This window comes from Mustela erminea, chromosome 18 (assembly GCF_009829155.1).
Source record: "Mustela erminea isolate mMusErm1 chromosome 18, mMusErm1.Pri, whole genome shotgun sequence".
Taxonomy (NCBI): domain Eukaryota; kingdom Metazoa; phylum Chordata; class Mammalia; order Carnivora; family Mustelidae; genus Mustela; species Mustela erminea.
This window is the reverse complement of record NC_045631.1, coordinates 48,475,713-48,502,936: the sequence shown is the minus strand read 5'-3', so window position 1 is coordinate 48,502,936 and position 27,224 is coordinate 48,475,713. Positions and strand designations below refer to the sequence as shown.

The following is a 27,224-nucleotide window of genomic DNA, read 5'->3' as shown; positions in this document are numbered from 1 at the left end:
TTTCTGTTTTATATATAGATTTTCCTTCTTTCGAGCAGTGCTATACCAATTTCCTATAGTAACACAAGGAAAAATTTCAGCTTATTTTATTTAGTGGTGGATGTCCTTTCCTTATTTGTGTAATTGGAGCCCTCCTCCTAAAAATAACCCTTCTTTTCTTAATGTGATTCTTTTTATAGCTGGTGTACTCTTTATTTAAATGGGAGACCTCTCTTGAATGTGCCATTTACATACACACATGTATGTATTATGTATTATATCCATGCAAACCAATTATAGATCTGTTTCCTTGTAGGGTATAATCCATAGTGAATTTGGAAATTGTTTCTATTGACCTGTCCTTAAGTTTTCACCTGCTATTAAATGATCATTTTCTTTCTTTTGAGATAAAATTGTAAAAAGAACCCTACCATTAAAACATTTCAGCTTCCTGTCCCCTGTAAGAATCTTTCCTAGAATAATCTTACATGGTGATCATCTTGCCTTTTAGCTTAAATACCAGCATGGCAGGATCCTCCATCTTTTGGGGGGGTGACCTGTGATTGTCCACCTCCATGTTTTAGAAGGTCCTGTCTTGTGTTTCGTTGCTGTCTGCCTCCCTGAACTTTTCACGGCTGTTACCCATTTCCCCCCTCTACAGTGACACAAATACCAGCCACTTCCACATGCTGGCTCTCTAAATATTTAAAGAAACCTGTAATGTTGTCCTTTGGTTTTCTCTTCTACTGGCCTAACATCCATAATTCTTTCAGTGACTCACCTTAGGAAATGGTTTCTGGATTCCTTATCATTCCCATGGTTCTCCTTGGTTACTGCCATTTAAAAAATACTGAACCTCATGGTCTAACTTTCAATAAAGGGTCCGTCTTGCAGGCCATCCTGTCCCTATCCCAACCACTCACCTCTAGCCTATAAGACAAAAGGCAGGCAAAGACAGTTCTGTGAATAAATAGGCATCGCTCTCTTCTGATAACGTTTTATTTATGGGTACTGACATGTGAATTTCATACAATTTTCACACGTGACATGACATTATTCTAATTTTGATTTATTTCAAGCGCTGAAACATGCAAAACCCATCTGTAGCTCGAAGAACATACAGTAACAGGCCTGGGCCGGGTTTGGCCCAAGATGTTGGAGGACAGGCAGCACCTGAGGCTGTGCTGATCCTCTAGCACGAGCCCATGAGCCATTTTCAGAAGCTGCATCAAGCTGCCGGCTGCTTCTGACAAGGTGATCAGTTCCCTTCAGTCTCCCGCAATCTCGGTTTCTGTACCGGGTGTGTGTGTGAGATCTATAAAAACAAGCAGCCTTATAGCAACAACAGTGATTACCACAGGACTTTGAAATGTAAATGTGATGAATGACATCTGCTGATTTTAAGTTGGACAAAATGTTTCTGATTCTTGCTTCTGTTATTTACCGTGTTCGTGAATTCTCTTAGCTTGGTGACAGATGTAATAAGCATGGCTTTCCGTCTTTATCCCCCAACTTTTTGGTGACATCCGAATCACAAAATAGAGGTCATAACCCCTTAGTCCGGTGGCAGAAACCACGAGGCATTTGGGCATAGACATGAAGCCCCCAATTCTATTTTCCTAAGCTTAAGAATGGATCATTCTCTACTTCCTCATTAGTTTTCATTTTTAAAAACGGGTTCTCATTAGATGTTTTGTGAAACCGTTTAACTGAGATCATAATTTAGATGCAGAGGAGAAAATTTAGTAAATGGGGAAGCCAATTTTTTTCTTTTTTTAGTGTATAAACATTTAATTAAAATTATATATTTGTTTATGTGGGCATCTACTTAGCAAGGCTTTGCTTTCACAGGGGAAGGGAAAACACAGTGGGCCAACGTTTGTGGAACATTCTAGTGTGCCAGAGCCATTATGTTAATTATCTCATTTCATCATCACAATCATCATCTAAGGTGGATCCTATTATCTTCATTTTATAGATACGGAAATTGAGGCTCACAGGATTTGTGAAGTCACCTAGAGAGTCAGTGGCAGAGCTGGATTCAAACTCAGGACTCTTTACCACAAATTCTATCTGTTTTCTCCAATAGCACCATTGCTTTCTATAGCTGGAGAAGCTGACATTTGCTCATTAGCAAGTTAGTTTTATCAGTATATAGACCATTAATCCTAAAATGGAAACATATTTCTGAATTATTTCCTGGAATGATACATTTTGCAGTGTATATCCCAGAAACTGTGATACAGCATGAGAATATTGACCTCTTTCTTGGGAAGAGAGTTAAAGATCAAGTTAAAATCTATTGGCTTTTGCCATTCTTTGGTAAAACTGGAAACATAGATACAATTTTAGATTATCTTAAAGCTATTATAAATCTTAAGGGAAATCTTGATTGTTTTTAGAAAGCTTCTATATTTATCTAGACTGTATCTAGCAACAAGGCACTTTAAGATGTCATTACATGAATATTCAAAAACTAATAGAGCCTAGATGAGAATGCCTGATAATCTAAAGATACCGTTTAAAACAGGGCTTTAAAAATACATTACTTCAAGTGAAAAAGGAAGTCTTGTAAACAAGTTTATTATAATTCACTACGCATTCTAATTCCACTTATCTCCGGAGTCTTCAAAAGCAGATTTATAAAAGGGAGATGAAACAAATTTTCAGAAAAAAACTCTGAAGCCCAGGAAGTAAGATGTACCTAAGTATTTTAATTGTGTGAAATGGATTCCTTCATCATAGCCAGTGCTGGGAGTGACAAAACCTTGGCTGAGATTTTTCTATGATGGAGAAATGAGGCTGTGGCTTTCGGAAGCTGGTGGCCACTCATGCTTAGATTATGAGCTCCTCCGCGGGTCAGGATTATCCTTTTTTAACTCCCTGCTGGTCACTTTTCTTTCTTTTCTTTTTAAAAATATTTACTTATTGTTTGAAAGAGAGTGTGTGAGCAAGCATAGTGGGGCGGGGCAGCGGGAGAGGGAGGGAGAAATCCATGCAGACTCCACACTGGGCGGGGAGCCCGATGCAGGGTTTGATCTCATGACCTTGAGATTATAACCTGAGCCAAAACCAAGAGTCAGATGCTTAACTGACTGCACCACCCAGGTGCCCACCTGCCCGTCATTTATGGTGCTTGACACACCATGCTTGCTTAGTGGAGGTTAGGTACCAGCTTATGGTCATTTAAATTCAGATCCAATTTTTTGTGTTGTGATTTGGAAAACAGGAAAAAATAAATTTCTCTTTTAAAGTTTTCATTATATATTGAATATTGAATAGGTATGAAGCAACACAGACATGAACCCATTGCCCAGCTTACTAAGTACAATGATGCAAGTGCGTTTGGACAACCTACCTGTTCCTCCTTGATCCCATGCTCTCTCTGCACATGGTATCACGGAGGAAGTAATTTTCAACGGCTTGCCATTATTTTCTATTAATTAATTCTTTATTTTGAGCTTTAATTCTTATATCATAAAATTTAATTTTTAATATATATTTATTAATGTATTTGCTAGAGAGCACGAGCCAGAGGGGCAGAGGGAGAAGGAGAGAGAATCCCAAGGAGACTCCATGCCAAGTGTGGAGCCTGATGTCAGGTTTGACCTCAAAACCCTGAGATCATGACCTGAGTCAGATGCTCAACTAAGCCACCAGGTACTCCAAAAATCACTTTTTTAAAATTATTTTTAATTTTTATTTTTATTTTATTTTATTTTATTTATTTGTCAGAGAAAGAGAGGGAGAGAGAGCGAGCACAGGCAGACAGAATGGCAGGCAGAGGCAGAGGGAGAAGCAGGCTCCCTGCCGAGCAAGGAGCCCGATGTGGGACTCGATCCCAGGACGCTGGGATCATGACCTGAGCCGAAGGCAGCTGCTTAACCAACTGAGCCACCCAGGCGTCCCAGACTTTTTTTTTAAATTAAAGATTTTATTTATTTGACACAGAGAGAGATCAAAAATAGGCACAGACAGGCAGAGAGGTGGGGGAAGCAGGCTCCCTGCTGAGCAGACATCCTGATGCGAGGCTCGATCCTCGATCCCAGGACGCTGAGATCATGACCTGAGCTGAAGGCAGAGGCTTATTAACACTGAGCCATCTAGGCACCCCTCAAAATTCACTTTTTTAAAAAGAGTTTATTTATCCGTTTTAGAGCGAGAGAGAGTGTGCATAAGTTAAAGGAAGGGAGGAAGGGGGAGGGAGAGGGAGAGAATCTCAAGCAGACTCCAAGCTGAGCATGGAGCCCATCACGGGACTTAGTCCCACAACCCTGAGATCATACCCAAGCCAGAGCCAAGAGTCGGATTCTTAAATGACTGAGCCACCCAAGAGCCCCCAAATTCACTTTAAAAAAAAAAAGATTTTATTTATTTATTTGACAGAGATCACAAGTAGGCAGAGAGGCAGGCAGAGAGAGAGGGGGAAGCAGGCTCCCTGCTGAGCAGAGAGCCCTATGTGGGGCTCGATCCCAGGACCCTGGGATCATGACCTGAGGCAAAGGCAGACACTTAACTGATTGATCCACCCAGGCGCCCCTACTTTCTTTTTCTTTTTCTTTTCTTTTCTTTTTTCTTTTTAAAGATTTTATGTATTTACTTATTTGAGATGGAGAGAGCCATCAAAATGGGGGGAGGGGCAGAGTGAGAAGGATGGGTTGTGTGTGGAGCCCAATGCAGGGCTTGATCTCGTGACCCTGAGATCATGACCTGAGCCAAAACCAAGAATCAGATTGGCTCAACCTACTGAGCCACCCAGGCACCCCAACATCTACTTTCTATCTTTATGAATGTGTATTTCCTGGGTATTTCATATAAATGGCATCATATAATGTGCAGCCTTCTGTGCCTGGCATCTTTCCCTTAGCATAATGTTCTCCAGGTTTATCCATGTTATAGCATGAATCAGTACTTCATTCCTTTTTATGGCTCAATAATATTTCCTTGTATGGATATACCACATGTTCACATGTTGTTTATCTAGTCATCAGTTGATAGTGTTGTGAATAATGCTGCTATAAACATTCATGCACAGGCTTTTGTTTGAAAACCGATTTTCAGATCTTGCTGATACATACCTCGAGTTGGAATTGTTGGTCATATGGAAATTCTGTTTAACTTATCAAGGAGCCGCCAAACTGTTTCCCACAGTTGATGCACTTTTTACGTTTTCACGAGCAGTTGTATGAGGACTCCCGTTTCTCCACCTCCTCACTAACACTTTTTATTTTCTGTCTTTTTAATTCTAGCCATCCTAGAGGGTGTGAAGTAGTATCTCATTGTGGTTTCGATTTGTATTTCCTTAATGACTAAGGCTCTGCACATCTTTTTCACATACTTGCTGGTTATTTGCAAATCTTGGGGAGAAATTTCTATTCAAGTTACGTGTCTTTCTATCTTTGGGTGGAAGAGTTCTTTTTTTTTTTTTAAGATTTTATTTATTTATTTGACAGAGAGAGATCACAAGTAGGCAGAGAGTCAGGCAGAGAGTCAGGCAGAGAGAGGGGGAAGCAGGTTCCCCGCTGAGCAGAGAGCCCGATGCGGGGCTGGGTTCCAGGACCCTGAGGCCATGACCTGAGCTGAAGGCAGCAGCCACCCAGGAGCCCCATATTCTGCGTGTTTTAGACCCTTATCAGTTACATGATTTGCAAATCTCTCCTCCCATTCTGCGGGTTGTCTTTTCACTTTCTTGATGTCCTTTGAAGCACAGACATTTTAAATTTTGATGAAGACCAGTATATCTATTTTTGCTTTGATTGCCTGTGCTTTTTTTTTTTTTTTTTTTGGTGTCATGTCTAAGAAATCATTCCTTAATCCAAGGTCACGGAGATTTACACTTAAGTTTTCTTCTAAGAGTTTTATAGTTGAAGTTCTTACATTTAGGTCTTTGGTCCATTTTGAGTTGATTTTGTCTATGGCATAAGGTAGTGATCGAAATCCATTTGGTTGCCTGTGGCTTTCCATTTGTCCCAGCACGATTTGTTGAAAGATTGTTTTTTCCTATAGTATTGCCGAGCTGATCTTTTCTCTTTCAACATTTGACCCTGAAATTGATGCATATAACCATAATTCAATCATTTGTATGGGTGTATAGTATCCTTTTTTATTTTTTTTTAAGGTTTTAAAAATTTATTTGACAGAGAGAGAGAGATCATAAGCAGGCAGAGGCAGGCAGGGAGAGCGGGGAGCCTGATGCAGGGCTCCATTCCAGGACCCCGAGATCATGACCTGGGCCAAAGGCAGACACTCAACCATCTGACACACCCAGGCACCCCTATAGTATCCTTTTTTAAATTTATGTATTTAAGCAATCTCTACACCCAGTGGAGGGCTCAAACTCATGACCCGAAGATCAAGACCCTTAGCCGGCCAGGTACCCATTATGGGCTGTATAGTAACTTTTATATGAATCTGCCAAAATGTAGTTATCTTTTCTTTGATCTGTGCACACTGGGTTGTTCCTAGAATTTTGCTTTTATGAACACTGGTGCTGAGAACATACTAAGAATTCTTTCTTAGCTACCCATGTGAGAGAGTGTCTAGGGAATGTGCCTAGGAGTATAGAGTTATGGATATGTTTTCCAAGGTGATGGTACTAATTTAAGCTCCTATCAGCATATGGGTAAGAGTTACATTTGGGAAAACTCCCTTTTTTAAACATTCTGTTTGTTTAGTGTCTCTTTGAAAACAAATCATTACCGGAAGGAACGTTGTAGTATTTGCCGGTGAAATCTGCCTTTTACACTTCTGATATTTGATTAGTAAGAATTATTTGAAATCAGTGAAAGGTCAAAAACCAGAGAACCCAGTCTGTGATTAGTATCTCTTTAATTTGTAAATATTAGTGTGAGGGGGCGCCTGGGTGGCTCAGTGGGTTAAGCCTCTGCCTTTGGCTCAGGTCATGATCCCGGGGTGCTGGGATCGAACCCCGCAGAACCCCGCATCGGGCTCTCTGCTCAGCAGGGAGCCTGCTTCCCTTCCTCTCTCTCTGCCTGCCTCTCTGCCTACTTGTGGTCTCTGTCTGTCAAATGGATAGATAAAATCTTAAAAAAATAAATTAGTGTGAGGCTTAAACAGATCTTGGGGTATCTGAGGCGGTGAAAGTTTTTGCTAATAGCAAACGAGCACCTGTGCCACGTCACGGACGGCCTCCTGTTGCTCCCCGGCACAGAATCTGGAGCAAGTTTGATAGAACAGCTGGCAGAATCAGGGTACGGAGGGGTAGGAGGATGCTTCCCTTTCTTGTATCCACGTATTCATACACAGCGGTTAGGCCAAGACAAAATTGCATCCACGGTGATGAGAGACATGCCTTCTCTTACCCTGTAGTATCATGTGAAAGAGTTGACTGTTGACAAAGTTGAACCCATGGTGCTTGGAACCTTGAAGGAGAAGGAAATGCCTCCTTGGGTGGGACACATGCGTGGGAGTCGCCCCTGGGAAGTGCAGCATGCTTGTGCCAGACCACCAGTGTGGCCCAGGCAGGTGGGTGTCAGGAGGGATGGCCGTCAGGAGGTGACCAGAAGCCTCTGGAAGGCAGGTGGACAGAGCACGCGGACCTCCTGCATGGCATCATCGGAGGAGCATGTGGGCCGGGGCTCCAGCTCAGGGTGGGGCACAGTGACAGGATGCCAGTTACGAAGCAGGAGCGAGGGTGGGGGCAAGGGTGGTTGGCACAATGCTTCCCAGCCCTCGGGGCTCTTGAGTAGGTCATCAGCCCTGTATTAAAGAAACTGGAACTAGAATTGTCCCTAAGGAGGCAACTTGGCTTCAGGAATTAGTTGATGTTATGCCCAGTGCTATAGACTGAACCTTTATGCCCCCCCCCCCCCCCGCCCCGCCCCATTCATATGTTGAAACCCAGTTCCCAATGTGGTGGTGCCTTTTTGGAGGTAGGGCCTTTGAGATCCCTCATGAATGGGATTAGTGTTTTTATAAAGCAGACCCCAGAGGGCCCGCACGACCCTTCCTCCATGTGAGGACATAGAACATAGCCGTGTATGAACCAGGAAGCAGACCCTCACCAGATGCTGCATCTGCTGGTGCCTTGTTCTTGGACTTTTTAGCCTCCAGAACTGTGAGAAATGAATTTATTACCACCCCCCCACTTTTTTTTTTTTTTTTTTAAAGTAGTCTCCACACCCAGTGTGGGGCTTGAATTCATGGCCCTGAGATCAGGAGTTGCATGCTCCACCGACGGAGCCAGCCGGCATGCCTTCCCTTTTCTTTTCTTTCTTTCTTTTTTTTTTTTTTAAGATTTTATTATTTATCTGACAGACAGAGATCACAAGTAGGCAGAGAGGTAGGAAGAGAGGAAGGGAAGCAGGCTCCCCGTTAAGCAGAGAGCCGGATGCAGGACTCGATCCTGGGACCCTGAGATCATGACCTGGGCCCAGGCAGAGGCTTTAACCCACTGAGCCACCCAGGCACCCTTCCCTTCCTTTTTCTTATATTGTTTCTCATTTGCAGATTTCTTTTTAGTTCTGCCCTATGGTTTCTCCATTACGGTATTTCTCTGTAATTAGTTGGTTACTGGATATAATTTCAGTGTATTTGAGAATATGAGAATGACGGAAGAGAAGTGGAAAGCATAGAGACAGAAGAGATGATAGTGCAGAATTAAATGTACTGTTCCTCTTTCCCAGTATGAAATCAAAACCGGAGGTTAGATCATTCCGAATGAGAGCATTCAGTGTTTTCCAAACTGCTTGTGAGACTGACTTGGTAGTATGACCTGATTTAGTACTCCTGAGGTGAGAATAAAGAATTCAGATTTTTAGCAAACACTTGCCATGACTATAATAACCAAATATGGAAATCAAACGTAAACCATCTTTATATAAAGACCCCAGGTAGCCCCCAGCTAAAGAATTACTGAATATTTTTAGTGTTCACACACACACACTTTATAGTACTTAACTTTTTTTTTTAAGTTATTTAAGCAATCTCTACCCCCAATATGGGGCTTGAACTCACAACCCTGAGATCAGGAGTTGCATACTCTACCAACTGAGCCAACCAGGTGCCCTTAAAATTTTTTTATTCTTGTAGAAATCATGAAAGAATTGTGTGAGGATCCCCATGCACCCTGACTCAGCCTCCCTAGTTGTCAGTCCGTGGTCAGGTATGGCAGTATTTTTGAAAGAGAACAGAAAAGTTCCTAGATAGTAAAGGCAAGAATTAAAATCAACTGTGTCTGCTTTACCTATAGCACTTAAAACTGGAAACAACCAGACATCCATCCACAGGCAAATGTATGAACAAATCGTGGTATGTCCATTCAGTAGAATACCACTCAGCAATAAAAAGACCAAACTATACATACAGCATGGGAGAATTGCAAAATAATGATGCTGCAGGAAAAAGTCAGACAAAGAGGAGTATATATTTAAAATTTGCCATCCCCTGGTTTAGACGAAGACATAGACAATAACTAATAGGGTATAAGGGACACCTTATTCAGTCGTTAAGCATCTGCCTTTGGCTCAGGTCGTGATCCCAGGGTCCTGGGATCGAGCCCCGCATTGGGCTCTCTGCTTGGCGGGAAACCTGCTTCTCTCCCACTCCCACGGCTTTTGTTCCCTTTCTCACTATGTCTCTCTCTCTCAAATTAAAAAAAAAATAAAATAAATCTTAAAAGAAAAAAAGGAAATAAGTACAAATAGGGATTATGACAAATCCTGATTAGTGCTGGGGCACCTGGGTGGTACAGCTGGTTAAGCAGCCAACTCTTGGTTTCAGCTCAGGTCATGATCTCAGGGTCGTGAGATTGAGCCCTGCGATGGGCTCCCTGCTGAGCGTGGAGTCAATTTAAGACTCTCAGGGTGCCTAGGTGGGTCAGTCGTTTGACCTTCTGCCTTAGGCTCAGGTCATGATCCTGGGACCCTGGAATCGAGCCCCACCTGGGGCTCCCTGCTTGATGGGGAGCCTGCTTCTCCCTCTCCCTCTGCTGACCAGTCCCTCTGCTTGTGCTCTTTCCCCGTCAAATAAATAAATAAAATCTTAAAAAACAACAACAACAACCCTCAAACATCTTCCTTTGTCCCTCCTCCCCGTACTCTCTTTCTCTGTAAAATAAACAAATGAATCTTAAGAAAAAAAAATCATGATTAGCACTATGGCAGTAGAGAATAACAGGGGCAAAGGGACCCTCTTTCTGTAGGGTGCTTCCTATGTGTCATAATCTGCAGTTGAATTGAATTCCATTTCCCAAGTATATTCTATGGTTTTCTGCTTCCCTGTCTTTGCACGCTGTCTCCATCTGTTAGGCTCTTTTGCTGCCTTGCATTACTGTCAAATTCTACCTACTCCTTAGCTCCCACTTAAATGCTACATGCTCAGGGAAGGTTCTGCCATCTCTCCAGTAGTAATTCACTTCTCTCCTGCCTTTTTTTTTTGGAAGTAAACTCTGCCCCCAATAAGGGGCTCAAACTCATGACCCCAAGATCAAGATTCACATGCTTTACGCCGGGTGTCCCTCTCTTTAGCTTTCTTTAGCTCACGAAACCCCCTGGGTTCCATTAGATGGTAAGATTCCTAATCACAAGACCCAAGTCCCATTCTTCTAATCCCGTGGGTCAGCGCAGCCTCTTTTAATATGAGTCTATGTCCATTTAAAGTCCTTTTGGGCAGACTTCTCCTGACCTTAGCCTCTGCCCCTCCCTTGCATCCTGGGCTAATAAAATGTTGGCTGTTACAGTTACAAGGACACAGTTATATAATGTCCTTAATAAATGAAATCTAAAATGGTACATCCTTTTGAACCCAGAAGTTCACCCTGGGTTCAAGCTTTATTCTGTCTGAAATCTTATAACATTTCCTGAAGTTCACGTTACATTCCTCTTTCTTCTGGATGATTTGCAAGGGGCTTTGGTCGAAAGCGGTCAAGTCCTGCCTGAGATGTGGTCACTTGGCTGTAGTCCCATCTTTCAGAATGAAAACGTTGACTTTAAAAATCACGCTTGCCTGAAAAACACACCTGAATACTTTCTATATTTATTACATGTGTAAAAAGGTACTGTCCTTTTTTGTTTGTTTGTTTTCATTTGCTTGTGGGAAGGCACAGCAATATCAGTGTATCAGTGTTATGTATGGAATAATATAGAAAAAAAGCATTTTTTTTTCCCCTCACAGTCCTGGCTCTGACTGGAGTCTTAGGAACACATGTACCAACTCTGAAAATTCACCTAACTTTCCAAATAAGGCTATGTCCTTTTTTGTACATAAATGTACGCCTCCTTTTCTTCTTCTTTTTTTAAAAGACTTTATTTTTAAGTCATCTCTACACTCCGTGTGGCCGTGAACTCACAACCTCTCAGGGAGTCTCATGCTGTCCTGACGGGAGCCAGCCGGGCGCCCCTGTACCCCCTTTCTGTCGTTCATATGTGATGCTGTTTGATTTACACTGGAGTTTTGCATAATTTCACCCACTGTAAGATTAGCTTACATTGTATAAAAATATACAGATGTCTAAACCTAGGGAAACAAGGTGGTCCTGGGGAGCTGTGGCAGAGGGGGTACATTTCTGCCTGGATGCCTTGCCCCCTTCGCGCACACACACCCCACCCCCCCGTCAGGGTTCCTAGGTGCAGGGATGCTGAGGTATCTTGGGGTCCTTGTCATATTTGAGAAATTCGATGTTCCTGCATCACATTCCTTTCTCACTTAATGTGGCATCTCCATCGCCGTTCAGGGAAAATGTCTATCAGTGATCTAAGCTGCCCTTAACAAGGATGTTGTCCCAACCAGGACCCTCCTGGTTCTGGAGCCCAGTGTGGTATCAGCAACGAAGGCAGAGGCACAGTTAACTTGACATCTCATCTCTTGGTTGCCAGCCTTTCCAGGTCTCCTGAGGCCCACTGTTCCACAAACCTAGAGCTTTTAAAGCCCCAAATATCTTCCTTTTTTTTTCTATAAAATTCTGGATGTCCTTTGCTGTGGGTCATATATATACTTGCATACTTTTAAAATAACTGATCATCAGCTGTCCTGCTGACAGCCCACCTTTGGGGTCATTACCATTGTGAATATCTCCCTGATATCCCGCAGACGTGGAGTTTTCACTGCTTAGTCGCTGAAGGGAGGCGACACATTGGAGTATCCTTTCCTTGGGAAGTGTATGTCATAAATCTTCTCACCCACAGATGATTTGGGTCTTCAGTCTTCTGGGCACATGACTTCATCATCAGGAGACGATTAGGCAGTAGGGGAAGGTCTGTTTATTGCCTCGCAGACTATACAAAGCCTCCAGAATACCTTTTTTTTTTTTTAAAGATTTATTTATTTGACAAAGAGGGAGTGAGAGATCACGAGTAGGCAGAGAGGCAGGCAGAGAGAGGGGGAAGCAGGCCCTCCGCTGAGCAGAGAGCCCAATGTGGGGCTCCATCCCAGGACCCTGAGGCCATTACCTGAGCCGAAGGCAGAGGCTTAACCCACTGAGCCACACAGGCGCCCCAGAATACCTGTTTTTATTAGAGACTAAATTTCTAACTTGCCTACTTGGTTTGTTTATGGCAGTGCTGCTCTGCTGGTCCTGGGAGAAGACAATTTTACATTTAAATGGGATATTCTAACTTTGCTTAGTAAGTAGTGACCTAAAAATTATAGAGCATGGACATAGAATTTCAGTGTTTCATGCAAGAAATCCTATCACAAGAGAATCCCATTTTTCATTCTTTGGCTAGGTAGACAGATTTCTCTACGTGGTGCATGAAACACTTTTGCTGGAGGGGGAGGATACAAGAAATTAGCAACCAAGTATAGGGTCATTTTAGGAATCCTGCTTATTATTAGCGTCATCATGATGAAAACAAATGTCCTTGACCACAGGGCTTGGACTCAGGTGATTGCTTGGGTTGTTGTTGAGGATTAGATCGGAGTTACAAAGTAACTAGTTCTTTCTATGCCTGCTGAGCTGGTAAGGGGCAGAGCATCTTCTGGCCCAGATTCAACACTGGATTGCGATTTGGTGAAATTAAGCAGGGACTGTGGCTCGCAACCGCAGAAGAGCTTGTTTAGGGAGAGAACAATTGTGAAAGCAGAAAGAGAGATGGCCATGTGAGGTCGGAACAAACAGGCAGGTGTAGCAGCCGTGGGGGGAGAATAGGTACATATGGTGGAGAAATGGAAGCCTCAGTTGCATCTCATTGGCACCGATTGTAGAAGTTTCCTATTTCCCGGGGCCCAGCATAGATACGGTGCATTTCCTAGGAAGGCGGATTCCTATCCAGCATGCAGCACCTCAGATTGCCGTGCCAGACCCATGGATCCTTTTCTGTGTCCTTGCTTCAAGTTTGTGGGTTCCGTACTCGCTTCAGATCTTTTTTTTTTTTTTTTTTTTTTTTTTAAAGATTTTATTTATTCATTTGTCGTAGAGAGAGAAGCGAGAGCAAGCACAGGCAGACAGAGTGGCAGGCAGAGGGAGAAGCAGGCTCCCCGCCAAGCAAGGAGCCCGATGTGGGACTCGATCCCAGGACGCCGGGATCATGACCTGAGCCGAAGGCAGCTGCTTAACCAACTGAGCCACCCAGGCGTCCCTCGCTTCAGATCTTAAGAGCTGGCCAGACTTTTCCTACCTGCTGGGACACTTTCTAGTTTTGATCTTAAATATGAGACCAGGAAAATTCTGAGGAAAGGAAGACCCTCTTTTCCCTGACTTACACAGTCAGTTGACTCATGAAACAACAGGAACAAAAAAACCCCGTTTTGTTCCAGAATGATCCACGTGTGACTGCACTTAAGGCACAGAGTTATGAGAGACAAGTCACACTTTCGTTTTGCTTTGTACTCATGGGCCTGACATCAGTCTGTCTTTGATCCTTGAGGAGGTGGCAGGAAAACAATGCTTTTCAGATTGGAGCTAAAAAAAGGCACTCTGTAGAAGGGAGTATATTTTATTGATCAATGATTAGTGAGTCTTTTTATGACATGCTTGGTATTAAATATGATTTGAAAACCTTTAGAGGAAGGTTCTTGGGAATTACTAAGTCAGGGCCTGTCGGCATGCCCCTGAACACAGACACCTTGGAGCAAAAATCTCTGCGTGCAGCCAAGTTTCTAAATCCCTGGGGGAAGTACAGAGATGAAGCAGTTCCGTTTCCTACTTGTGTTTTTATTTATGTGGCATTTCCTGACATTTCGTATATTTTCTCATCCTAGAAGCACTTAAGTGTCTCAGTACTGAGGCTTATTTTCCAGTATTTCTTTAGATCAGACCATTCGTCGTTTACTTGTGTCTGTATATAATGGAAAGAAAATCAGGAATGCCTCATGGGGGTCCTAATTCGTAATGAAGCTAGTTAGAGTCTCATCAGCCATGAGAAATATATGATCCACAATGTCACCTAGGACATACTCGGCTCCAGTCTCTTTGGTGGGCTCTGTGGGGTCCTTGTGGGGGCAGAGAGGAGGTTGGTACTTCATTCGGGAGACTTCTGCCCGTCCCCCTCTGACTTCCTCCCACATGGGCTGGGAGAAGGCTTGCTTCATTGTGGCAGGTGGGACGAGAATTGTTAGTTTCCTACCCTGCGTTGGACTCATCCACACAAACAGCCCATATCTAGAATGTATGTCTTTTATCTGGGTGCCAAGGACTTGAAACAGAGGATGGTAACTTCTGGAACCCGTTTATGTTGTTTCAAAACCCTTGTGCATAGTGTGGTGTTGAGAGAGAAGCAGGTTGCTCTGCCACATAGCCCTCACCCGTCTGACTGTCCTTAAATCACTGTGCCTCGGGCCTCGTCTTTGAGTGAAGTTCCTTTGCTTATTTTTTTCTTTTGTATTTAAATTCTAGGTAGTTTCATTTGTTGTTGTTGTTGTTGTTTTTAAGATTTTATTTATTTAGTTGATGCAGAGAGAGAGAGAACAAGCCGGGAGAGAGGGAGAGAGGGAGGCAGACGGAGAGGGAGAAGTAGGCTCCTGCTGAGCAGGGAGCCCAGTCTGGGGCTCTATCCCTGGACCTTAAGATCATGACCTGGGCCAAAGACAGCGGTGTAACCAACTGAGCCACCCAGGTGCCCCTAAATTCTAAGTAGTTAACATACAGTATAATATTGGTTTCAGGAGTAGAATTCAGTGATTCATCACTCACATACAACACCCAGTGCCCATCACAAGTGCCTTCCCCTAAACCTGTAACAGCCCATCCCCCACCTACCTCCCTTCTTTAGCCCTCCATTTGTTCTCTGTTATTAAGTGTCTCTTATGGTCTGCTTCCCTGTCTCTCTTTTTTTCCTTCCCTTCCCATACGTTCACTTGCTTTGTTTCTTAAATTCCAAACGTGAGTGAAATCATATGGTATTTGTCTTTCTCTGATTGACATATTTCCCTTAGCATAATACACTCTAGTTCCATCCACGGGGTTGCAAATGGCAAGAGTTCATCCTTTTTGATGGCTGCGTAATATTCCATTGTAGATATATGCCACATCCTCCTTATCTGTGCATCAGTCAGTGGACATTTGGGCTTCTTCCATAGTTTGGCTCTCGTCGATAACACATCCGGGTGCTTGTGCCAATACGAATCTGTGTTTTTTGTGTCCTTATAAATACCTAGTAGTGTGATTGCTGTGTCGTAGGGTAGCTCTACTTTTAACTTTTCGAGGATCCTCCATGCAGTTTTCCAGAGTGGCTGCACCAGTTTGCATTCCCACTGACAGAGTTAAGAGGGGCGAAGTTGCTTTCATCTTAAAATGTGGCAAAGATACAGTGTAGTGACTAGGTGATTACTACCATCTAGTAAATATCGAGTTCTGGGAATACAGTGGTGAATGAGCCAGCAAATCCTTCCTTGACGGGGCTCACTGTCTCGTAGGGTCAAGGCAATTATAGAGACCTTCCAGAAATAGTATTGAGAGGCAAATTCCACATGTAGGTGATACATGAGGGTAACAGGAAATGACCTCAGATTGAAGCTAAGATTCACAGTATGAGAGCTGAGCCAAGACTCTGTGAACCCTGAGAACCCAGCAAGTGAGCCGGTAGAATTTGCAGGAAGTATGACTCAATTGTGACTGTAATGAAGAAGGCTTAAGCCAAGTCATCTGAAGAAACGACATGCTAGCATATGCTTCGAAAGAATAAAGGGAGAGACAGAGAAGAACAAAACAGCGTGTTCTCAGGCCTCTCCCAGGAAGAGAGGGGGTCAGAGACCTTTGACATTGTCTAACTACTGTTGTGTAGAGCCGGTAGGGGGGGTTGGGGAGGGTGGTGGGAGGTAGGTACAAAACAGGGCTTTGGAGCCAGACTAAGTCTGAATCCCAATTCTGCCAATTCTTATTAAGTGTTTGACCTTGAGAGGTGCCTGGGTGGCTCAGTGAGCTAAAGCCTCTGCCTTCGGCTCAGGTCATGATCCCAGGGTCCTGGGATGGAGCCCCATGTTGGGCTCTCTGCTCTGCAGGGAGCCTGCTTCCTCTCTCTCTGCCTACTTGTGATCTCTGTCTGTCACATAAATAAATAAAATCTTTACCAAAAAAAAAAAAGTGTTTGACCTTGAATAAATAAGTCACTTTAACTCCCTAAGCTTTAATTTGCTCCTTCTTAAAAGTGGGGTGAAAAGTGGCAGTTGTGTGTATGTACCTAAATGTAATACACATTTAGTAGGTGTTAGCTCTGCCATCGGGGTTGGAGCTCAGATTTGACCCCAGCTATGTCTTGGTGCTGTGACTCCCAAGACTTCATCATACTTGCCTTTTCAAAAATTATTATGGAAAAAACTATAAGGAAGAGCTGCATTTTAATCGTATTACTGTTCAGTTGCCCACTGTTTTGATAGGTTGAACAAAGTCCATTGATTCTTCATGGAGGAGTGCTTGCTAGAGAGTGTGAGTCAGGCATCTGCATTATTAACTTGTCCAGAAGCTTTTTGTGGCAGATTGATTTAAAAAGCCCCCAACAAAACAGAGGATTTTATTTAATAGAAATATTGTCAAGATGGCACTGAGATGTGGGTTTGGCTTTCAAATCATGTGTTACAAGTCAATTAAAGGTCTTTTCCCCTGACAGACATGAGACACATGATATATTGAAAATTCTGTTGTCTCCAGAGTCCTTGCATGGGGCGTGATAGTCACCTGCAGCATCCTTGTGTCCCTGTTCGGCAGGTGTGGCTTTCTCTCTAAGGGTGAGGACAGGCGCTTGGATTAGAGAGTAGCTGTAATCTGGTGGCTAGGATTTTCAGCCTACAAGGGTGTGTTGTCTGCCTGTGTTTGAGGATGGGTGTGCGCCCAGGGTGTGTCTGTGGGTTTCCCTCCAAAGGCAAAGGACAAATAGAAGAAAGTTGGAAGAAAGTGGAGAGCTTCAAAAGCGGACTCTGGAGGCACCTGGGTGGCTGAGTGGGTTAAGCCTCTGCCTTCGGTTTAGGTCATGATCTCAGGGTCCTAGGATCGAGCCCCTCATCAGGCTCCCGGCTCAGTGGAGAGCCTGCTTCTCCCTCCCCCTCCCCCACCTGCCTCTCTGCCTACTTGGGGTCTCTCTCTCTCTCTCTCTCTCTCTGTCTGTCAAATAAATCAGTAAATAAAATCTTAACACACACACACACACACACACACACACACAAAGCAAACTCTGGATTTGTATCCAGCCTGGAAGGAATATGCAGCCACAAAGCAAACTCTGGATTTGTATCCAGCCTGGAAGGAATATGCAGCCCAGTTCTACCTGCAGAGAGTTGCAATACTTTTTTTTTTTCCTTTTCTGAAAGATTTTATTTATTTATTTGAGAGAGCACTCAAGCAAGAGAGAACATGAACAGGGTGATGGGCAGAGGCCGAGGGAGAAGAAGACTCCCCAGTGAGCCTGATGCAGGGCTCCATCCAGGAACTCCAGGATCATGACCCGAGCCGAAGGCAGACGCCCAACCAACTAAGCCAACCAGGCGCCCCTGCGGTGTTGCTTTTTGGGTGTCTTTATCTTTGCTTAGATTCCATACTGAAACATCCAGATTGGTGTGTTACAGGAGGGGTTTTGAGTAGATTGCTTGCAACCCTGAAACTCACACTTCTCTGAAATTGGTTTAACACCAATCCAAACTCCACTGGTGTTCCTGTTACATTTTACAGCTATTCACATGTGTCCCTTAATAAATGACCTCTGTAGAGGAAGAAGAATCACCTGTTCGTCATATAGAAGGAGGAAGCCCTCAGAAATAGCCAGAGTTTATCCAAGAGATGCCACCCGTTACGGAGGCACGTTGCATCTGCAGAAATCTTTGCTATAGGCGGACTTTCTCTTAAAGGGTCAGCGAGTAACTATTTTTGGCTCCGTAGGCCATAACGTGTCTGGTCATAGTCGTTCATGTCTGCTGTTGTACCTCAGAAACAGCCATAGGCAGTGGTTTAGTGGAATGAATGACTGTGTTTCAATAAAACTTTATTTAACCAGATATGCCGCTAAGCCTGTAATCCCTGGTGTGCTGACACCTGTGTGGATTATCATAAACTTCCTGGACCCCTGTGAGAATGAAAAACGTAACCTGGGAGTAAGAAGCTCCTTTGAATATAATTGAGAAAGAGAGTTTCCATATTTATGTGTCCCAATGTTTTCTTTTTTTTAATTTAAAGATTTTATTTATTTATTTGTTTACTTGAGAGAGAGAGAGAAAGAGAGAGGGAGAGCAAGCAGCGGGACAAGTAGACCATTGAGTGTAGAGCCCGACCTGGGGCTCTATCCCATAACCCTGAGATCATGACCTGAGCCGAAATGCCGAGTCTGCTGGTTAACTGACTGAGCCACTCAGGACCCCCCATCAGAGTGAGTGTTTTCCAACAAGTAAATTTTTTTTAATGATTTATTTATTTATTTGACAGACAGAGATCACAAGCAGGCAGAGAGGCAGGCAGAGAGAGAGAGGGGAGGAAGCAGGCTCCCTGCTGAGTAGAGAGCCCGATGTGGGGCTCCATCCCAGGACCCTGAGATCATGACCTGAGCCGAAGGGAGAGGCTTTAACCCACTGAGCCACCCAAGTGCCCCATCCAAGAAGTAATTTAATTTTTATATAAGTGGTCCGCATTTATTCCCCAGAAACTGGATCCTTCATGAAAGCTTGGTAAGTGTGTCCTTGTTTGATAAGAAACAAATTAATTGATGGCTGAATTCTTCTTACTCACTTTGACGTTAATTTTCATACGCCAGCAAGGTTCTCAGTAGCGTATTTCATGCATTTCTCCTCTATAGCAGACGCAAGCGTGAGATCTCCCAGACTCCTTACGCCATCCCAGGGGACTCCTAATCCTGGTTGAGTCTCCCATGATTCCCGTGGGAGAAGTTCTCCAGGTTGTCTGGGACAAGACCACACAAGTATGGAGGGCTTCGTGAGGTTGTGAGACCCTGGCAACTCTCTCCCACAATTTATGCTTTCTCAATACTGAAACCTCCGCTGACCCCACCGCTCTCACAAGAAGAGCGCAGGCTGGATTTGCCATATTTTCAAAGTCATCCTTCATTGCACATGAACATTGGCTGCACCCCGAGCTTGGCTGTGAACTGATTATTCTCACCAGGACCTGTTAACACAAGTTCCATCACTCCCAAGGCTAAAAATAAACCATATTTAACACTTGGAAACAAAATTCCAGGCGAATATATAATCGGATTTGATTGAATCTTCGTTGAAAATGTTAATGGGAGAATCAGATGCTTACCTCTGAGATAGAAGGTTGCATTTTTTCTGCGAGTGGGTGGATAGAAATCGGTTCCACCTATCTGTTGATGTAATCAGAGATTGATGGATGCCTCAGCATCTGAAATGACATTAGTTTGTTTGAGGGCATCTCCGCACTCCCCTGCCATGCCATGGAGGGACAGTCTTTTATTTATTTATTTAAAAGAGATTTTATTTATTTATTTGACAGAGAGAGAAACAGAGATCACAAGTAGGCAGAGAGGCAGGCAGAGAGAGAGAGAGAGAGAGAGGAGGAAGCAGGCTCCCTGCTGAGCAGAGAGCCCAATGCGGGGCTCGATCCCAGGACCCTGAGATCGTGACTTGAGCCGAAGGCAGAGGCTTAACCCACTGAGCCACCCAGGTGCCCAAGAACATTCTTCTATTTAAATCCTATTGCTACACTATAGATTGAGGGATATTTAGCGTTTGCCTGTCCAGCTTATTCCTGCTACGACAGAGAACCAGACTGTGCCTGGGAGATTCATATATTAATGATAGTCATTTGTGAGTAATGGGATTATAGATAACTTCTGTTATTTTCCTGTGCTTTACAAATGTTCAATAATGAATATATATCACTCAAGAAAAACCGTGCTGAGGCTTTCGAAATTTGTTTGACCATGACCCACAGGAAGAAGCACATTTTACAGCCTGATCCAGGACAAACCTGCATGTATGTATTTATAAAATTAAAACAAGAGTTTCATAAAATATTAGTTAACCTTTTTGCTACCTGTCCTTACCTCTGATGGTTTTTTCCTCCTTGTCTATTCTCTTCTATCGAAGGCAGAGAAAGAAAGGAGAGGGTGTGGGTATCGACCAACTAAGATGATTTCATTGAGCAACTGATGGGTAAATTGAAAAATACTGATTATGGTGCAGTGGTGCCAGTCTTTTATTTCATGGGTCAGTAAAATTTCAGAAGAAATTTCGGTGATTGATGTAAGATCATTCACTTACGATGTTGCAGAAAAAGGATATTCTAAGACTTATATCATGATTCTTCCATTAATTTTTCATGTTCCTTTTCATGGGTTGGGGGAAATTCTGATGTCAAAATGTCCTTTCTTTTATGAAAGAACATTTCAACATGAAACGTGGAAAAGGGTTCAGTTTAGGGATTTCAGTAGTGAATAAGTTCAGCTTTGTGACAATAGACTGCCCTCGCTTTGTGTTTTTTTTCTCCCCCTCTGGCAATGAACCTGTACAAACTTGGCGATACAATAGCATTTAGGAATCATCAAGGAGTCATCAGTGTTGCCAAAAGAGCATTGCTTTGGAACAGTGCAATTTCAGGAACCGGTTCTGAGTCCCAGCGACTTGGGGCACATCCCTCAACTTTTCTGAGTCTCATTCTGCCCATCTGCAAAGGGGACTCCTTTCTTTGGTATAGAGAGAAGATTTATAAAGAGTTTAAGACAGTTTTGGATACAGAAGAGTTTATGAACGTTAGCCTCTCAGGATCATTCCCTCCCTCTGCTGCTTTTGTGATATGAAAACTTGGAACGCTGAAAGAAGTCGGTTAACGTGTTTCTTCTGTGTGCTGATGTTCTATCCCATTAAGGATCCTTAACGTGAAAAACATTTGTGTGTCTGTTTCCTGTCCTGTCTTACCCTCAAGTTTCCCCCACCAGCTTTCACCTCCTGTCAGCCTCTTTCTACAGCAGCATTTGTGACAGCATCACAGCTCACTGACGACACTTTGGTGTTAGGGAACGATTAGAAAAATTCCTTGACAGTACAGTGAGGTTGCAGTTTTTATTTTTATTTTTTAAAATTTATTTTCATTATTTATTTTATTTTTTTAGATATTATTTATTTATTTGACTGAGAGACAGTGATAGAGGGAACACAAGCAGGGGGAGTGGGAGAGGGAGAGCCTCATGCAGGGCTCGATCTTAGGACCCTGGGATCACGAGGCAGAGGCAGAGGCAGATGCAGATGCTTAATGACTGAGCCACCCAGGCACCCAGGTTGCAGGGTTTTTTTTTGGTTTTTGTTTTTGTTTTTTTCCAGGTTGCAGTTTTTAAACTCCAGTTTTTCAGCTGCGGTTTTGGCTGGTGAGGACTTAGAAGTTGAGCGGAAAACTAAGACTAGAGAAAGGATGTGCTTAAAATAGATGTCATGTGCCCCCTGTTTAATTACATGGTAACTTGTCAAACAGACTGGGTTCTGTGGCCTTGACGGCTGATAGAGGTCTGTCCCCCCCCACAACTCCTTCAGAGCAGGAGCACACAGAGTTCACACATCTCCACACTTTGTGTGCAAGGTCTCAATGCTGATCGTTTATTCTAAAGTCATGCCTTTCTTGACTGTTTATTTTAGCAGCAACACCTTTATTTTTTATTTTTTTTTAAGATTTTTTATTTATTCATTTGACTGAGAGAGAGAAATCACAAGTAGGCAGAGCAGCAGGCAGGGTTGGGGGGGGGAGCAGGTTCCCTGCCAAGCATAGAGCCCGATGTGGGACTCCCAGGACTCTGAGATCATGACCTGAGCCAAAGGCAGAGGCTTAACTTGCTGAGCCTCTCAGGTACCCCAACACCTTTATTTAAAGTCTCCCTTGGTGCCTGAGTGGCTTAGTAAGTTAGATGACTGACTCTTGGGTTTGGCTTGGTCATGATCTCAGGGCGGTGGGAACGAATCCCACCTTGTGATCTGTGCTCAGTGGGGAGTCTGCTTGGGATTCTCTCTCTCCCTCTCACCCTCGCTTTCTAAAAATAATAAATAAAGAGAGTCTCCTCTCTGGCAGATAGCTTTATCAGGTATTTTCAGTTTTGTCCAGAAACCGACCACACCCACACTGCCTCCTCTTTCTTTCCCCAGTGGATACGCTCTGCAGGAAAGCTCCAACCATCTGAAACTCTCAGGAAATGAGCTGGGTGTTCCTGGTAAGGAAGGTTTACCCAGACCGTGTAAATGTTTCTAGAATGTTTCCTGAAGTCAGAGCTATTGTTTCTTTGGGCTTGCTGTATTCCAGAAACTCTGTTACCGCATTTAGGAACATTATCCTGTTTAATCCTAAGAAAAAAATAAATAACTTCCCTGCTTTGACTTTTTTTTTTTTTTTAAAGATTTTATTTATTTATTTGACAGACCGAGATCACAAGTAGGTAGAGAGGCAGGCAGAAGAGAGAGAGGAGGAAGCAGGCTCCCTGCTGAGCAGAGAGCCCCATGCGGTACTCAATCCTAGGACCCTGGGATCATGACTTGAGCCAAAGGCAGAGGCTTTAACCCACTGAGCCACCCAGGCGTCCCCCTGCTTTGACTTCTTGAGAGATCTGTGTAAATGTCAGCTGTCATAGTGGTTCTGCCTACCAGTATCAGGTGCGTGGGGACTGTTGTTCTCTCGCAGCTTACCGCTGTTTATTAAATGATTATTACTTGCCAGGCACTACTCTCAGCACTAAGGATGTGAAGCAATGACTAAAACAAACTCCCTGTCCTCCAGTGGGGGGAGGGGGAGAGAGATCAGGCAATAACATATAAACGTACAAAACATACAAATACAATGTCCGGGAGGGATTAAAAAAAAAAAAAGCAGAGTAAAGGGACAGAGAGTAGGCATGGGCCGAGGGGAGATGGGAGAAGGTCTTTGATGAGGTGACTTTTTCTTTTTAAGATTTTATTTATTTATTTGACAGAGAGAGAGAGAGAGCATAAGCGTGGGGAGGGCAGAGGGAGAGGGAGAAGCAGGCTCCCCGCTGAGCACGGAGCCTGATGCAGGACTGGATCCCAGGACCCCCGGATCATGACCTGAACGGAAGGCAGTCACTTAACCAACTGAGCCATCCAGACGCCCGATGAGATGACATTTGAAGAGAGACCCCAGGGAATCACGGAATAGGACTTGCAGATGCTTGGCAAAAGGGCCATTTGCTCCTATGCTAAATAGTTCTCCTTCTTCTGCTTTTTTAAAAAAAAAACATTTTATTTATTTATTTGATAGAGAGAGAGCAGGAGCAGAGGGAGGAACAGAGGGAGAGGGAGAACCAGACTCCCTGCTGAGCAGGGAGCTGGAGGCTCCGGGCTCCGTTCCAGGGCCCTGGGATTATGACCTGAGCTGAAGAAGACAAGAGGCTCGACCAGCTGAGGCACTCAGGCCTTCCCTCCTTCTGCTTTTGATCCTTTTCTTGTCTTCTCCTTGGCATTACGGTCAGATGTGGGCTTAGTGGAGCCAGACTGAGGGAAGCCAGCTCTAGAAAGGAGAGAGAGCTACAAGGCATCAGCTGGCAAGTGGCATTGCTTAGAACAGAACCCAGCGCTCTGGGAGATGGAGCTGAGCAAGGCAGGGGCCCAGAAGCAGAAGTTCTGTCTGGTTTAAGATCCTTGATGACAGTTTTTTTTTGTTTTAAAGAATTTATTTATTTATTTGACAGAGATCACAAGTCAGCAGAGAGGCGGGCAGAGAGAGGGGAGGAAACAGGCTCCCTGCTGAGCAGAGACCCCCCCCCATCACCCCCACCCTGTGCGGGGCTCGATCCCAGGACCCTGAGATCATGACCTGAGCCAAAAGCAGAGGCTTAGCTCACTGAGCCACCCTGGCACCCCTTCATTACAGTTTTTAAGCAGGCAAGAGCTCAGGGCTTAGGACCAGGCGGGAGCTCGGTGCTCAGGATGAGGCTACAGGTTGGAAATGAGTTTTGCAGCTGTGGGACTTCATGCTGATACTACAGACTTGGAGTCAGAGTCTAGCGTCCCCTCCCCATGTTTACAGAGGATGAGCAGAAACTCCTCTCCATCTCCATTGGATGCAGTCTGCTTTCTGCCACACTCATACTCTCTGACCATTTGCACCCCGTTGATTGCCTCCTCTGCCGTAGAGCTCAGCAGCAGAAGGAAGTCCCACCTTCACTCAGGAGGAGTGTCCTTATCGGGCCCCTGCAGGCCTATTATATCATGGGTAGATGCCCCTTGGCAAAGTGCTGTAATCTTTGTTAGGGACGCAGGCCGAGGCGCAGAGGCCAATAGCACAGGGTCAAGAGTCAGATCTCCTGGTGTGAATCCAGCCTTCCCTTGGGCAAGTTTCCTCCCCATCTCAGTAACTTCATCTGTAAAACAGGAATAATAACAGTACCTACCTGATAGGATTGTTGAAAGATAAAATCCACGGAACAGTTCTGGCCTCAGAAGTGTTAGTACTTTTTATGTTTCTGTGTCCGCTCCCTAAACTGTGACACCCTCAGGGGGCTGATACTCTGTCGCAGGACATGGACTGTAAATTAGCAAACGTGGAAATCAATAAGATGTTTTTAAATGGTATTGCATGCTGTAAAGAAAAATTAAATTAGGGTAACACAGTCAAGAGTGACCTAAGGCGTGTGCATATTTGGGGGTGGGGATGGGGAACATGTGTTATTTCGTTGTATTTTTATTTTTATTTATTTTTAATTAAAAACAAAGATTTTATGTATTTATTTGACAGAAAGAGAAAGAGCACAAGGAGGGGGAGAGGCAGGCAGAGGGAGAAGAAGCAGCAGGCTCCCAGCTGAGCAGGGAGCCCAGTTGGGGAGGGGGGCTGATCCCAGGACCCCTGAGATTGTGACCTGGACTGGACTGAAGGCGGACACTTAACCAACTGAGCCACCCGGGGGCCCCACATGTGTTATTTTAAACAGGGTGAGTGGAGAAGGCTTTTCTGAGGATTTGACATTTGGACAACAGTCTGATCTGTGGGACAGTCGGGAGGACAGCTGTCCAGACGGAGGGATCAGCGAGTATGGGAATGACCTTGGTGTGTTTCGGCAAGGAAGCGAATAAAGGGAAAGCTGGGGGCACGAGGAGGAGACCAGAAAGTGGTATCGTGGTGGTGGGGGGCTGGGATGAAGGAACGTTGGGAGGTGCACTTAGGGCAGACAGTGTAGGGCTTTGAAGGGTGCCCAGGAGTTTGGGAAATGTCCTCTTGGAGTGGGAGCCACTGAGATTTGTAAGCAGGGGAGTGATACAATTTGTTTGTATTCAATATATAATGTATATATTTAGCTATGTATAATTATATATATATTCTGTTTTCTGGGTGGAAAGTTGAGCTAAGAGTGGGAGCAGGGGTAAAAGTCAGGGGCGCTGGGGATTCTTGGACTTTCATGGATGCTGAGGTGAAGGGGATTTTCCTGACGGCTTTTTCTGGGAAGATGGGCAATCCGTAGTGGGTTGAATAGTGTCCCTTCAAACTTCACCTCCACCTGGAACTGGAGACTGAGACCTTATTTGGAAATAGGGTCTGTGTAGATATAATTAGTTAAGGACCTTGATGAAATCATCCTGGGTTGAAATCCAATGACTGGTGTCCCTCTCAGAGGAGAGGACACAGAGAGGCACAGAAGATGCTACATGGGAAGACCCAGTCTTTGGTCTCAGGAGATCTGTGCTGGGGTGGGGATGGGGGGTATGGTCTTATCAGGAGCGCGGGCAGACCTCCCTTAAAGTCAGGGAGGGTGACATTACTAGGAACTTTAAGGAGCCCTGGGAGCCCGAGGAGGCTTCTGGTGAATATGGTAGAATGACTGATTGAATGAATGAATGAATGAATGGGTGAGTAGGCCCGAGACTGAGACTGGGCCGTTAGATGTGATATCGTAAGTGGCCATCCACAGGGTGTGTGCTCTGCAATTCAGCGCAGGCACCACCCCTTCTGCTGTGTGTCCTCTAAACTCCTGTAGGTTGAGAAGCCGGATGAAGGTCTTTGTGAGAGAATTCGGGTGCAGAGGACAGAGCGACGGCCTAAGTGACTTTCTAATGCATGGTTCCTGTGGGTTTTAGAATCTGGACTTTTAACATCGATTTTCTGAGCCCGGTGGTAATTTCTCCTTCCTCCCTTTTAAATGTTCATTAGCTAGGTCAGCTTAGGGGAACCTGGAGGAGCAATCCGGAAGCGCCCTCCTCTGCCCCAGCAGCCAAGAGCCGTCAGGCAGGGGCGTGTTGCTCCTGTTCTTTTTTGGGTTACGCTGAAAGTGCTGAAAAGGGGCAGGAAGCTCCAGGCCACAAAAATGTCATTTTATTGTCATCCTGCCCAAGGTCCAGCCCCTCTGCTCCTATACATTCTCTTGGCCTGTCTTACAGAAAATGTATATGGGCTAAGATCAAACCCATTTTTTTTTTTTTTTAATTAAACTAATGGATTGCATTCTTATGTGAAACACAGTTCCAAACGGTGATGCCCTGGAAACCTGGCCCTTAGTCTTGGCGATTCGAATTCCTGGCTCTGTCTGGACACACAGTGGGTGCTGAATGAATGCTTCTTTTATTGAAATCAGGGCTGAAATGGCAAACCTGGTTGGGGACATGTACCTGGATAGAATCCGTTTCTGTGTCAGTTTCTTTCCTGTGTCTCATTGATGAGTGTCCTAATGTTGATTTAAAAAAAAAAAAAAAGTGAAACACTGTATTTAGTGAATTAAAAAAAAACCCCAAGAACCCACAGAATACAAATCGAAACAGCTGTGTTTGCTGTTGGCGTGGCCATTCCCCTCCTCATCCTGGAGTCTGTCATGTAACAGTACCACGTTTGTAGAAACAAAAGTTTAGAAATGAAAAGGATGACTTTTCTCCCTGAAGTTACCAGTGACAACCCACAGCGTCAGCTCAGAGCA

The 27,224-nt window shown here is 44.2% G+C and overlaps 1 protein-coding gene and 1 long non-coding RNA gene across 3 annotated transcripts in view; both read left to right on the top strand.

Moving 5' to 3' along the window:
* PITPNC1 (phosphatidylinositol transfer protein cytoplasmic 1) overlaps nt 1-27,224 on the top strand; it is a 257,099-nt gene that overhangs the window by 18,645 nt on the left and 211,230 nt on the right. The gene's annotated exons all lie outside the window — the stretch shown is intronic.
* Nucleotides 10,183-27,039, top strand: LOC116577169. Its single transcript, XR_004280430.1, has 3 exons — nt 10,183-10,192; nt 11,493-11,495; nt 25,980-27,039. It is a non-coding gene; the product is annotated as an uncharacterized LOC116577169 (long non-coding RNA).